Source organism: Cryptomeria japonica, chromosome 8 (assembly GCF_030272615.1).
Source record: "Cryptomeria japonica chromosome 8, Sugi_1.0, whole genome shotgun sequence".
NCBI classification, from domain to species: domain Eukaryota; kingdom Viridiplantae; phylum Streptophyta; class Pinopsida; order Cupressales; family Cupressaceae; genus Cryptomeria; species Cryptomeria japonica.
In genome coordinates this window covers 501,093,753-501,107,381 of record NC_081412.1, presented here as the reverse complement: position 1 = coordinate 501,107,381, position 13,629 = coordinate 501,093,753, and positions in this window count along the sequence as shown.

The following is a 13,629-nucleotide window of genomic DNA, read 5'->3' as shown; positions in this document are numbered from 1 at the left end:
CCTATCAGCAGCACATGAGCAGAAGCTACAATCATCAAGTTAAGCCTCGTACATTCAAGGAAGGTGATCTTGTTCTTCGAGAAAATCCTCGTAACCAACCCAACCGAGAACATCAAGGAAAGTTTGAATCAAATTGGCTGGGTCCATATGTTGCCACTGCTGTATTTGGGTCTGGGGCATATTAGTTGGCTACGTCAGAAGGAGAACCACTAGCAGATCCGATCAACAACATGCACCTCAAATGGTTTTACACCTAAAAAGCTGTACAGAGCAACAGGCTCCCATATATACTAGCAAAAACACCAAAAACATCTAGATAAATGACTTGAAGAAAATACAAAAATACCAAAAAGAGTAAAGAAAAATCATGCATCCAAACGGTGAACAACCACTAAGGTGGCACCTTGGGTAAGTACGATGGTGAAAACCTAGCAAACAGGCACCACTTGTAAAGGCTATGGCTCCATTGTCTTTCAGACTTGTTGCGATCACATTCATTACATCCATATCCATCCATCCAAAACCATGGCTTGTTATAAATCTGCAATCAAGAAAGTATTGCATGCATCTTGCATCCCACTTTTTCATGGTCGTGTCTAAACTGGGGGCAATGCCCTTAACTTATTGATGGAAGTGGATTATGCATTGTCTTGTGATTCATTAAGTTCTTCATTCAAAACTATCTCATCAAAACACCAAAAACATCCAAAACAATCATCAAAATCCAAAAACATTCAAAACAATCATCAAAATCCAAAAACATCAGAAAACATCAAAAATCAATCAAAAACATGGCAACACCCTGTACATATATTCTTCAAAGAAGATACTAAACAAGCATTGCAAAATACTCACACGATGACCACTTCTCGAATTGACCAAAACAATCAACATCAACAATCAAACTGTCTTCAAAAAGGATGCATCCTTCCTTACCAAAACAAAGACAAGACAACATTTTTCTTTGACAAGAAAATTGTGTTAAGCTATCAAATACTTGGTTGATTTGTGAAGTAATTCATTCGTTTATATGTATCAAGTTCCTACAACATTGTTTGTGTATCATCTGTGCATTGTTCCGATGAAGTTCTAGGGCATATACTATTGGTGTCTATGTGGAAAGTTCACTAAGCTATGTGATCTTATGCAAAATGCAGTCATAGATCACTATGGCTTGCTGACTACAGCGTATACCTTGACCATATGAGCATGAACCATTCCCAAGGTTCCATATTCTTTATTCTTTATGTATATATTGTTTTCTTACAAGAACAATGCTCCTTCTTTGGTTCCTCCTACCTCATCCAATTCGGATAAAGGTTTTTGTCTCTTATTACAGTATGCCCTTGTCTCAGGATATGATCATCCCAAGATCAAGGAGGACAATCCAAGTCATGCATAAATGGAGATAATCCTTGTCTGTTCTACAAACAATACTCTAGTCGACTTGACCCATTATATCAAGTCGTTTGTGTTAACTTGCTATATCAAAATCCATGTAAGAACTACTTAGGTCATCTTGAATCATTATGTCAAGTTGCTTGTATTTTCTTACAATATTTTAAAGCTCAATGATGAAAATAGAGCACTGTGGATCGTCATTTCATCTCATTTGTTTATATGCTGCATTCTGTTGCATATCACCCATCCATTCACTCATTCATATGTATGATTTGTATGCAAATATGAGAAAGGTTAGTATGAACAGTTATGTAAGAATTGAGCTGGTCTTGGATACAATTGCGATTGAGTACTCTGATACATCATCAATACATCATGCAAAGTCTCAAAAACGTTGCATTCATCATGGTCATATCATCATTACATTTAGTTGCATTTTGCATTAAGTACATTCATGTCATTTTTAATTAAATTGCATATAGTTCATTTAGTTTATCAACATTAGTCTTCATTAAATCATTTGCATCATTGCATAAATCAGGATGATTAGATTCATATGATCAAATTGTCCTTGATGGTATTAACTATTTACTATGCATTCATTTAGTGTCAGTTATCCATTATCGTTTTATCATCATTATCATCCTTTATCATTGCATGCATTCATTTATCTATTCATTAGTTAAAAGGTGCATTCCTTCATCCATTATTAAGTATATTATTAGGCTCATTTTTCATTTACATTGCATTTACATTATCCTTTTTAATTGCATTAAGGTGCACTTATTAAACCATAAGTTGCATTATCATCACATTATCATTTTTTGTTTTTTACTTAAATCATATTTAGGCATTTAAAATCATAAAACCATTTGTCTCCAAACATTGGTTCATACCATTTTATATATCCATTATGCATATGCATTCATTTAGACATCATCATATAAACATTTGTACTTTACATTTGTTTATCCATATTACATTCACCTAAAACATCTAGATACATATCCATACATAAATCATTCATTCTTTGCATTAACATCATTGCATATCATTATGTCATTATTATATGAAAGTACCAAAATCCTGTTCATCAACCATCATGGCATTACATATATAAATCATCATGAGCATACATCACCATCGTAACATTACATACATAAAGCATTACATGAAACAAAACACACACACATGTATAAACCTGCATTCACATGTCAGTATCCAACATCATAAATCATCATAAAACCATGCATATAGGAATCATCTCATAAATGCATACATATACACATATCCATCTAAGCAATACACTCATAAAAACACCATCCTGCATAGCATCCATACATCACAATATGCATATAAATCCAAAAATGGGATCTCCTCATATATATCACATCTCATGTATCCGAGTACAATGAAGTCTACAAAATCGACTACCAAGAGCCATCCAAGATACAGTCCAACAATAAAATACATATATGCAAAATGTTCTCTCAGATGCCACTCTGACCAGATGCTGCACCACCATCTCCCGCTGCTCCCCCACTAGTCCCCGTGCCACTTGATCTATCTCTCCATGGACGCCCCATAAATCCCCCACTAGCTCCTGCCCCCCTGACCCGTCTCTCCGTAGAGGACCCATCACACCCCCACTGCTCTGCATCCTCTGGGATCACTCTGATCTGGCCTGTCGCATCTACGAATAGCTCAGTGCTCGCTGACTGGATGGTACCACCTGCTCATATAGGCCCTGCCAATAATCAACCTCTCCACCTGCTCTCCGTACCTCCCTTGCCAATGCCTCCATAGATGGCCCCTGTCCCTGTACTCCCTCCAAAACCCTCACTCTCTCCTACAACTAGATCACCCTGTCAATGGCCTAATCTCTCTCCTACAACACTACAGTTAGCTCTGACTCTCATGCAAATAGCTGCACATCTCTAGCTGCAACCTCCGCCTCCAAATCCTCCACTCGTGTCTCAGATGCCTCAAGTCGAGACTACAAATGCACTATCAGTTGCTCCCGCATATCTCCACCCGATCCCTCTCCTGGCTCCATAGCTGCCTCACCAGTATATCCCTCTCCAGTGGCTCTCTCCCCTCTATCCATCAGTATCTCCCTCTCCATACCTCTCCCACCCAATCTAACTCATCCCTGCATCAACGGTCCTTGCGATATCCGCAGTGGCAATCCACCTCTCCCTCTCCACTGGATCCGACTGCCCAACCCACCACCTCCTCCACCTCCTCCACCCCCTCCCCCATCTCCCCTTCCTCCTCCACCCTCACCATCTCCTCTCCCTCATCCAGCAACCATAGGTCCTCGCCCCCCTCTCCTCCTCCATCTCCGTCCCCTTTCATCCTCAAAATCGGGCATCGGCTCTGTCGGATCTGATATCCGAAGAATCAGATGAGCCGCCATGTACTGCATGTACTCATTCGATACCCCTACATCCACCACCCTCAGTCGTATATCCCAAGGTCTCACCTGCAACATCTAAAACTCTGCCAGTGCCTGGTCATACGGAAGTACTGGCCCCCATGCATATCTCTCTCGGACCACCCGTGGATACTCTCCCAAACCACTAGGTAACACCTATCGCCGCCCAAACTATCTCAACACTCTACTGAGCACCTATCTCTCTACATGATACAAGGTCCTCCCAATGAGGAATTGGGTCATAAATACATATGGCAGTGCCTCCGCATCATCATCCGAGGGCTCACACTCCAAATAGGGTCTCCATATCACTGCATCAAGATCATCCAATGCCTGTCGCCACTACTCTAACTTCCCCAGGTGGGACTGACTCATTATACCGCTATACATAAACATATACGGCTGATCCACTGCTCAGAATCTGAGACTCACTGGTTGAGTCACTGGTAAGTGCTCCCATGCCCAAATATGTAGTAGCGTCACTCCCATTGCTAGTGAGCCCCTCCCATGGTATACCACCTCATGCAGCTCCTGATATAGGTGTGCCAACACGTACGGTCCCCAGGCAAATCGGATCCCCTCTGTAATTATCTGCTCTATCACCTGTCCCCATTCGACGACCAGACCATGCGAGCGCCTATCAGGACATAGTAATCTTCCCACAATGCCTAACAAAACTACTAGTAAAGGCTCGTATAAAGTAGCGATATCCTCCCAGGCAATGGAGCCATCATCAATGAATACATCCTCATCAAAGAACCTCTGTACTGCTAGAGTCCCCCATGATCTATCGTATGTAACCAGCTCCCCCTGAATCGGAATATGCAGGATGCACCACACATCCTCCAGGGTCATTGTCATCTCCCCCTACGCAAGGTGAAATGTGCACGTCTCATTATGCTAGCGCTCTGCTAAAGGGGTAATCAATCCGTGATTCATCCGAATCACGGGCATGTGCATCACATCGTATAAACCAGTAGCTGCAATACAGTCGATCTGGGCCTCTGTCAGTCAATCTTAGCCTCTGTCAGCTGGATGTCTCTCACGTAACTGCAACACACGTAGATCCTCCTGCACACGGGCATCAATCAGTTATCATCAGTTGTTTTGTTTTCAAACTTTCTTAGGTTTAAACCTAGACTATCAACAGATACTTTGATCAAGTATCTTCGGGTCTTAATAGGTAAGCAATCATGGCACACCTAGACTTCAACAAGCATTTATCTTAAGTGACCTAAGTCTCATCAGGCAGCTATTTTTCAAAACAACTCCCACTTCACATCCCAATCCATCCATCATTGGCATCGGGAGATTTTTTCACACAAACTTGGGCATCTATTATCTTGCAAACAAAAGTGCTATTTTGCAAACAAAAGCACTAAACCCCTAACAAAAGTGCTTAATCAGCTATGCAAAAGCACTAAAACTACAAACGCGCTACAACAACTATACAATAGTGCTGCTTAAACACAAACGTGCTCAATAGACCCCTCAATAGCGCTCATCAAACAATAGCGCCTAAACAAGCCTACAAAAGCGCTCAAACAACACCTCAATAGCGCCATTGCGGCACAATAGCACTAGTTAATTGGACAATAGCACCAAAATGTAGTTTCAGCGCTATTGTCCTGACTCAACTTCGGCTCAACAGAAAACATGACAAAAATGCATAAAAATTAAAATCTCAAATTTACGTACCGCTGGTCCGTAGTCGTCTGGCCGATGGAACCGACGGACTCTCTCAAAACGGTGCTCTGCTACTGGTACCGACATCCTGACTGCTGCTCGCTCCTCTCAAAAGTCAATCTCAGAGCTATGGTTTCACACTGGTCGCGGTAACAAATGATCCTGTTTTCACCTCTTTCTCCCCATTTAAACCCTTCGCCGTCACCGTAACTTTCCCCCGCTCACCGTCGTGGTCCCCATGCACTTCCCGAGCCCCCCATTTCTCCATTTTCTCTCCAATTTCTTCTATTTTTCGCCTACGTTACTAACTTCTTCTCTACTATCACCCTGCCAATTTTCATACTTTTTCGAGAGATCGCCTGATTTTTCAAAAATTTTCGGCCCATCTCTCGAGGGGGCATACCACCCATTAAATTAACATTTTATGGGGTATTTCTTCACACCTATTTTCTTTTTCTTAAACGACACGATAAACCGCACAGTCTCAAAGAGGGGCAAATGTAGTCACATAAATCTGTCCAGTTTAATTAAATGAATATTTTCTATTTATTTGATTAAAAATCCACTAGCCATCTGTTAATTAAATTAATATTTAATTAATTCTTCTTCAAACATTCTTCTATTAATTAAATAAATTATTCAATTTATTTTAATTAATTCCTTAAACCAAATTCACAATCAAATTAAATGAATAAATCGTATTTATTTCATTTAAATCCCCTATTCCTCTTTTAAATAAATTAAATCAAACATTTATTTAAATCATTTATCCCCCCACTTGCATTTTCCTACAAATGCAACTTGCACACATTTATTGAAATAAATGAATTTTATTTTAATAAAATCCTATTTTCCCTCACCCACCAAACCCACTTGCAAATCTAATCCCCTTCTAGATTCTTCTAATCCCTTCCTAATTAGCCTAATCCATTCCCTAATTATTGTCACATTCCTAAGCAACTTGGAGTCACTTCTCAAAGACTTCAAAGTCTTTGAAAAGTATTTAATGTTTTTTGTGTTCAACAATTTAACCTCCAAAGTCTTCCAAAACCACTAATGGCTCTTACATGACCATTAATGGCTCTTACATAACCATTTATGGTTATTTCAACTTGCACTCATATGTCTCCTCAAGCATTTATTGCTTTGACCATGTTTATCCCTTTTGCCTTTGTACAAGAGTTTATCCATTGGATAAAAGCTTTATTCTTTGAATAAAGAGTTTATTCATTCAACTAACCTTGACCTTAACTCCCAAGGTCATGTCAAGCATTTAATGCTTATTCCCTCTCCTCTCAACCTATCTCACATTGACACTTGTCATCCTAGGATTGGGTTGAAAGCCCTCACATGGATCTCAAATCATTCAATCCTGACCCTTGTTGAGATTGCTCAATCTCAACCATCCATTGCTCCATTTTTCCTATAAATAGAGCCCATTTCTTCATAATCCAGATCCTGAAAACTTGTATGAATTTAAGCTATAGGCATTTTAAGAGAGCATTTTAGCATAATCAACTAATATCTTGTCATTTTGGTTTAAAAAAATCAATTTAGTATCAATAGCATAGCATTAGCTTTCTATTCACATTTAGAGCAAATACCTCAATCTCAAACCTCCATAAGCATCCATAGTGCAAAAAGCTGCTGAGAGACACTATTTTAGAATTTGGAGAGGAGAGGAACAAGGGAGAAGAATCCAAGAGCATGTTAGGAGGCATTTGGAGATGCCTCATCATATTTACCTTCCTGGTTAGATATTCTGTCATGCTTTTGGTATCTCTTTTGATATGCTTGTGTAGGAAAGTATTTTGTTTATGATTTCTGACACTAACAATTGGACTTTTCTTCTTGTTTGTGTTTTTTTATCATAGACTAACCTTCCCTTTTTGCAGAGCATCAACTTCTAAATTAGCCTAACCCATCCCCTAAATATTGTCACATCCCTAAGCAAAGGGAAGTCACTTTTCAAGCCTTCAAAGTCTTTGAAAATCATTAAAGGCTTTATGTCGTCAACAAGTTAACCTTGAAAGTCTTCCAAACCATTAATGGTTAACTTATCCCTCTTGCATGATTAGAGACTTTCTCAACCCTCGTATAACCCAAGGGTCTTATCAAGAATTCATTGCTTTGACCATGGCTATTTCTTTTACCCTTTCACAATAGTTTATCCTTTAGGTAAAAGCTTTATCCAATGGATAACCTTAACCTAACCTTAACCCTTACCTCCTAAGGGAACCATGAGGTCTTCTCAAGCATTTAATGCTTCTATCTCCTCTCAAGCAGTCTTATGTTGACAATTGTCACCATTTCATTGGTGAGAATTGTAAACATGGATTGATAACTTTCAATCTTGGCCATTGATAAGATCATCCAATCTTGACCATTCATTGCCCTGTTTTTCCTATAATTAGAGATCTCATTCCTCCATTTTCATATCCAAGTCTTTAGTATGAAAATTATAGATATTTTACTAACCATCTAATCTAAATCAGTTTTAATCAAGCATTTAGCCTCTCTTTGATAGAAATAATCTTCATAGAATCTTAAATAGGCATTTGCATTATCACATAATAAATCATGGTAGACTAGTATAGCATGCTAGGATAGTTTTGTTACTAATCTTTTCATCTTATTATCATATCCATGCTACTTTAAATCATGTTAGACTTAGTATCATGCATAACTAGGAATGCATCCATGCTAGATTGATCAATATCCCTCGTTTTCATGGTTGTCATCCCTAAGTCACTTTTCTCAGTGATCTGAGAGAAAAGACATTGGCTTGAGGGGTCTTGTGAGATAGAGAACAATGGAACATTCTTTGGGAAGTTGAGTTATTGAATATAACTCCATAACTTGCACCAAGAGTCCCATTGGTGTGTGGACTAGTTTGAAAACACATTTTCCGTTTCATCGCCCCACTTTTCCCGCATACAGTAATCATGTAAGATGAGTGTCTATGAGTGTTTTTGGTTGTGTATACGATCTATGAGGATATTGTATGTGTGAACAAGTGAATTTATCCTTTAGTAGTGAAGAAGTGCAAAGAAGTGTTGTTGGGTACAAAGTGTGCTTAACCGAAACTGTGATCAGGCATTTGGAGATGCTATTCTTTTAGTTCATGTAATCCTGATTGTTGTCCAATTTTTTTAAGGTAGTGACCTTTCTAGGGTTGGAGCCCTTTGTTGTTTTGAGCAGTGAGCTCTGGGCAGTGTGCTTGAATGTATGTGCATTCCCCATTGTAATATTTACACATAGTACTGTAGAGTATCATCATATTGTGGGTAGGTTCCCACTGTAGTTTTTCCCTTAACTAGGTTTTCCACGTCAAAAATTTGTGTGTTATGTGTGTTGTTGATGTATTTATTTTTTCTATTGTTGTTCTTGATCAAATCTAAAGTTGAGGTTAATTTGTTTAAGTTTGGTGAAAATTGATTCATCCCCCCCTCTCAGTTTTCTTGCATTGTTTTTGCCAACATTAGCTTCATCTAAAGAATCCTCTAATGGGTCTTAATTCCCATTTCCTTAGTTGTTGTCATATTTTGTTTTCCTTCTATTTTGGGTGCAGGATTTGTAGTTTATTTTTCTTCAAAGGGTTTATTCCAGACGATATGCTATATGCATTCTGTTTTGGTTTTCCTTGGGTAAATTGTATTTGCTGTGAATAATCTACTGTATGAGGGTTGATGTCTTCCCCTCTCTTTCACTACAATGTTGTGTCTTTGTAACTAACTCACTCTCTCTCTCTCTCTATATATATATATATAGACTTTGACCTTTTCCCCATAGAAGAAAAAAGAAAACGTGAATATAGTTACTTTAAAATCCATTTAGGGGACAGGACCCAGTAGTTGTGCACCCTAACTTCACATTTCTCAAAATCCTACGTGGAAATTTCCAATCACTCCCAATTTTTTACGGTAGCTTACTTGGCAAGTCCCCTGCTTATAACTAAGGTTTCAACACCACATCATTAAATATGATGCCACATTGGCATGCTTTTTGCCAAGGTGTCTAAAACAGTCCAGAAAGAAGGTGAAACTAATAGTCATGCAAAAGAGGCCCCCATATTTGTGCAGCTAATGTGGCATCACATGATTGGTTATTTTTTACAACTAAGGGTACATTTTATTCAATTATGGGTAGGCATCATAGCAACAACAAGTTTAAAGTCACAACTATTGGTACAGTGTTGTCAAAAACATTGGACATTAACTCAACAAGTATGGATATTAAATCAACAAATATGGGTATTAAATCAACAACTATCACAACAATTGAAATGTGTTCAACTACTGAGTCCTCTCCCCTAGCTTTTGAAATATAATATTGAGAATACGAACATACTAATTTTATGAGAATATTACTTTTTTTAATTAATAAATATAAATAAGTGGAAAGGAGAAAATGGCTATAGATTCATTAAGGACTATATTATTATGTATATTCAATCTAATGCAGGGGTCCCATGCAGGGGGCTTAAGCTCTACTTTTAAGGAAAAGGCAGTCCCATGATTTTTTTTTTTCTGCTACATGATTAATTGGAATCTGCTCCTAAAAAATAGAAGCCCCTATTTTTTAGGACTTCTAATTTGAGCAAGTAAAAATGGGGCAGGACTAGAATTTGCCCCACCAGCTTAGGAATATTTTATGCCATTTATCAATCAAAATTTGATTCTCACCCAAAAAAACTAATGAATCCCTCCAAGAAAAAATTTAGAGGGAAAATCCAAATTTATGTTTATAATTTTATCTAAGCTCTGCAACCCATGCACAGTAGAAGAAGACCATACATTTTTGTATTTCTGAATTATAAAATTTTGAATAAATTTTTTGTATCTTTTTTTGTTTAACAGTTTGCATATAAATTTCTTTGTTTTACTGTTGACATATAAAATTTCTCATTGTTTCATTATTTTATTGCTCGTATGCAATAGAAATTAGGTTCCCTCGTTTTCAATCTAGAACCAAGGAGTCAAGGTCTTGGGGAAGCGGAATCAGGGAAGGATCTTTGAATTCGCCCACCCCTGTCCATAGTCGGTAGTGGGGTAATAGTAAACGAACCCAAAAACCAATACCACCATTAAGAAAAACAATTTTTTTTTGTTTAGCGCTTTCTTTTTATCTAACCACGAAAAAAAAATGACGATTACTTAGGGAAGAATTCACATGCAATCCATTAGGCTTTCAGATTAGCATTACAGCTTGAGTAAAATGGGCCCCTGGGTTATGCTATTAGGTCTCTGGTTGTTGGTTTTCAAACAATGACAAAATCGACAATGGAGGCAACATGATGAACACGGAGTTGTAAGCATGTCCATGTGGGCATCCAATTTATTGCCTTCATGTCAAATGGGTGGACTAGGATCCTCCTATGCTTGGGAAGCACGTAAATTAGACTTATTCAATTTTTCTTTACACAGAACATTCATGAAGTCCCACTGTTTTTTAATTCATTTTTTTGTGGTTGAAGACAGCGAGATAAAACTTACAACTCTTCCATTTTGGGTGTAAGTTTCCACTGTAAAGGCAAAATCTTCCCTCCCTCCTGCACAATTGCTCTACTTTTCTGTGTTGGGTTTGAATGGTAAAATTTGGACGAGTGTGTAGTGCAGGAAAGAAAGGGCAACTGGGGTACCTAGTGCAATGGGAATAGAGTCATGGGAAAGAAAGGGCGTCACTTTGAGATAACTAATCTCTACATACAACATTCATGATCATTTAGTAGACCACAATCATGACTTGTTCAACTTTTTTTTCAAAAATTCAGAGGCCTCATTTCCAACACTGCCAGCTATTTAAGTAGGATGTGAAAAATCTGCAAAGATGGAAAAGAAGTAAAATCCATTCACTTACAAACATCACATGTTTTGATTTCTTTTTCAGTTGAACAATCTGTGTCTGTCTTTCCTTGATATGTTTTTAACATTCTCTTCTTGGGGTGAATTGAAGATGATGAAGTTGGAGTATTTCACAGCTTTACGACAAATCACATTACATTTTGTTGTTGGATCATCATATGTAATTGTAATAAATCTTCTGTGCGTAGACAACATAAATCTTGTTTTCATTGTACTCTCTTTGTAGTCCAAATGTTTCTTACTATGACAAGTTCATGCAGTAGGATTTCCCTCTATGCTCATAATTTGTAAGCTTCACTATTGGATGATGCTTTTATAGAATGCGCATTTGTTTTTAACTCATCAGGTTGGCCCAATTTTATATTGGCCTTGCAATGTGCTTTGTTTTATTCTAAGTCATTGCTTTAATACCCATTGTTGTTTGTTTTAATAGATTACATATTTTTTAATAAAAGAAGGTTACAAAATGCAGGTTAGCCCAAACTGAGAGTGAGAATAATTGATCATAGAGAGCACAGACCATCACATGACCCAAAAAAAATAATAGGCATTTCCAATAGAAAGTGTTTTAATTACAAAAACTTTAGATGTTCCAGCTCTCACTGAAGCTATCCATGTCATAAATTGGTGGATTGATTTCTGATGTCTTTTCATTATATCTAACAACTTCGAATCCACAGTAATAAAAATTTGTACTGGCACATTATAATCGATGTGTACACAGTCCCATAACGAATGAATCAACAGTAATCAAATTCATGAGAAAATAAAAAATATAGCCTCTTTTATGGAAATCCTTACATATGATACAACCAACAAAGAGTTAAATTTGTGACAAGGATAAGATGGATTGGAATAAGTGAAGATAAATTTAAACAATGGGGGATAGTAGTAAATTTTCAGTTATACTACTTCTAATTGTACCCAGTTAATATTGTATCATTGTCATGGATATAAGCAAATTAACAACAATAGTATAAAGGCAGATGATATTCTTCTTAGCTAACAATAAAGGGCAAACATTTCCCTTGTCTTTGATGCATAAATAATTAGACTCTGGGTTTCACACAACATTGAATAAAAAAACTTACAAATACTCACAATTCAAGGCAATGTTTGGATAAGTAAAGAGTGCTGGTTTCTCCTAATCCCCATAGGCATTAATATGTTTGAAAGCAATTGTAATTCTTAAAAGATGGATGCCAATCTAAATTCCTTTGATTTATTGTAGTCAACACATTCATTCAACAATAGGCTGTTAGCTTTAACGTAAGATTTTCTTTTTGATAATAGATACATAGGAAGACACAATAGGAACAACCTATATATAGTTCTTATTAATTATTTCTTGTGCAACATATGTCTATCAACACAATCTTCTTACAAAAATTATATTTTTTTGAATGTTTATTTGCAGTGTGCAGCAACATATCCTTGCTTAAATAATCATCCAGAAAAATTTACACCGCCCAATTCCTACAAAGAGTGGTTTTAGAAGGTACATGGCCATGCTCTCACAAAACGACATACAAGATGATGATATATATTCCATGATAGATGAATTCTTGGATTTTGTGTCAAGTACCCAAACAATGAATGAAACAAACATCTTTGATTGTTCTCCAATTTCAGAAAGGGAAAATGAAGAAGTATTCAGTTATACTCCATCTGAAAAACAATCAAATGTTCAAGATAAAACACCCACTATTCCTCCTGCATGAAAAGGAAGGACACGGTGGAGCATTTTAGACACAATAATCCTCATAGAGGAAAAACACAATGAGAAAGACACACTTTCCAATGGTGGGCCGATGAAGAAAGCTACATCATCTATTGAAAAATGAAAAATTGTGCAAGAGTATTGTTCTCATCATCGTGTCTTCCGCACAACAAATCAATGCCGAGATCGATGGGAGTGTGTTTTGCCAGATTTAAAAAGAATAAGAGACTATGAGACACATATTCCATCTGGGCATGATAGTTATTGGAATATAACAAGTAGAGAGAGTAGAAAAAGGCTTCCTCCAAATTTTCCAAAAGAGATGATGGATGCAATGGAGATCAATTTTGAGTTTGATAGAGCTATCAATCCTAGAAATATAACTATTGATACTTCTGACAACAACGCTCCAAATGAAAATGTTCCAATGGATGAATTCGATATAGTAAATGCAGCATGTCAAGGATCAATACACAGTGACAATGAAACAGAAAAAGGCTACACAGGTAAAAATAGGAAGT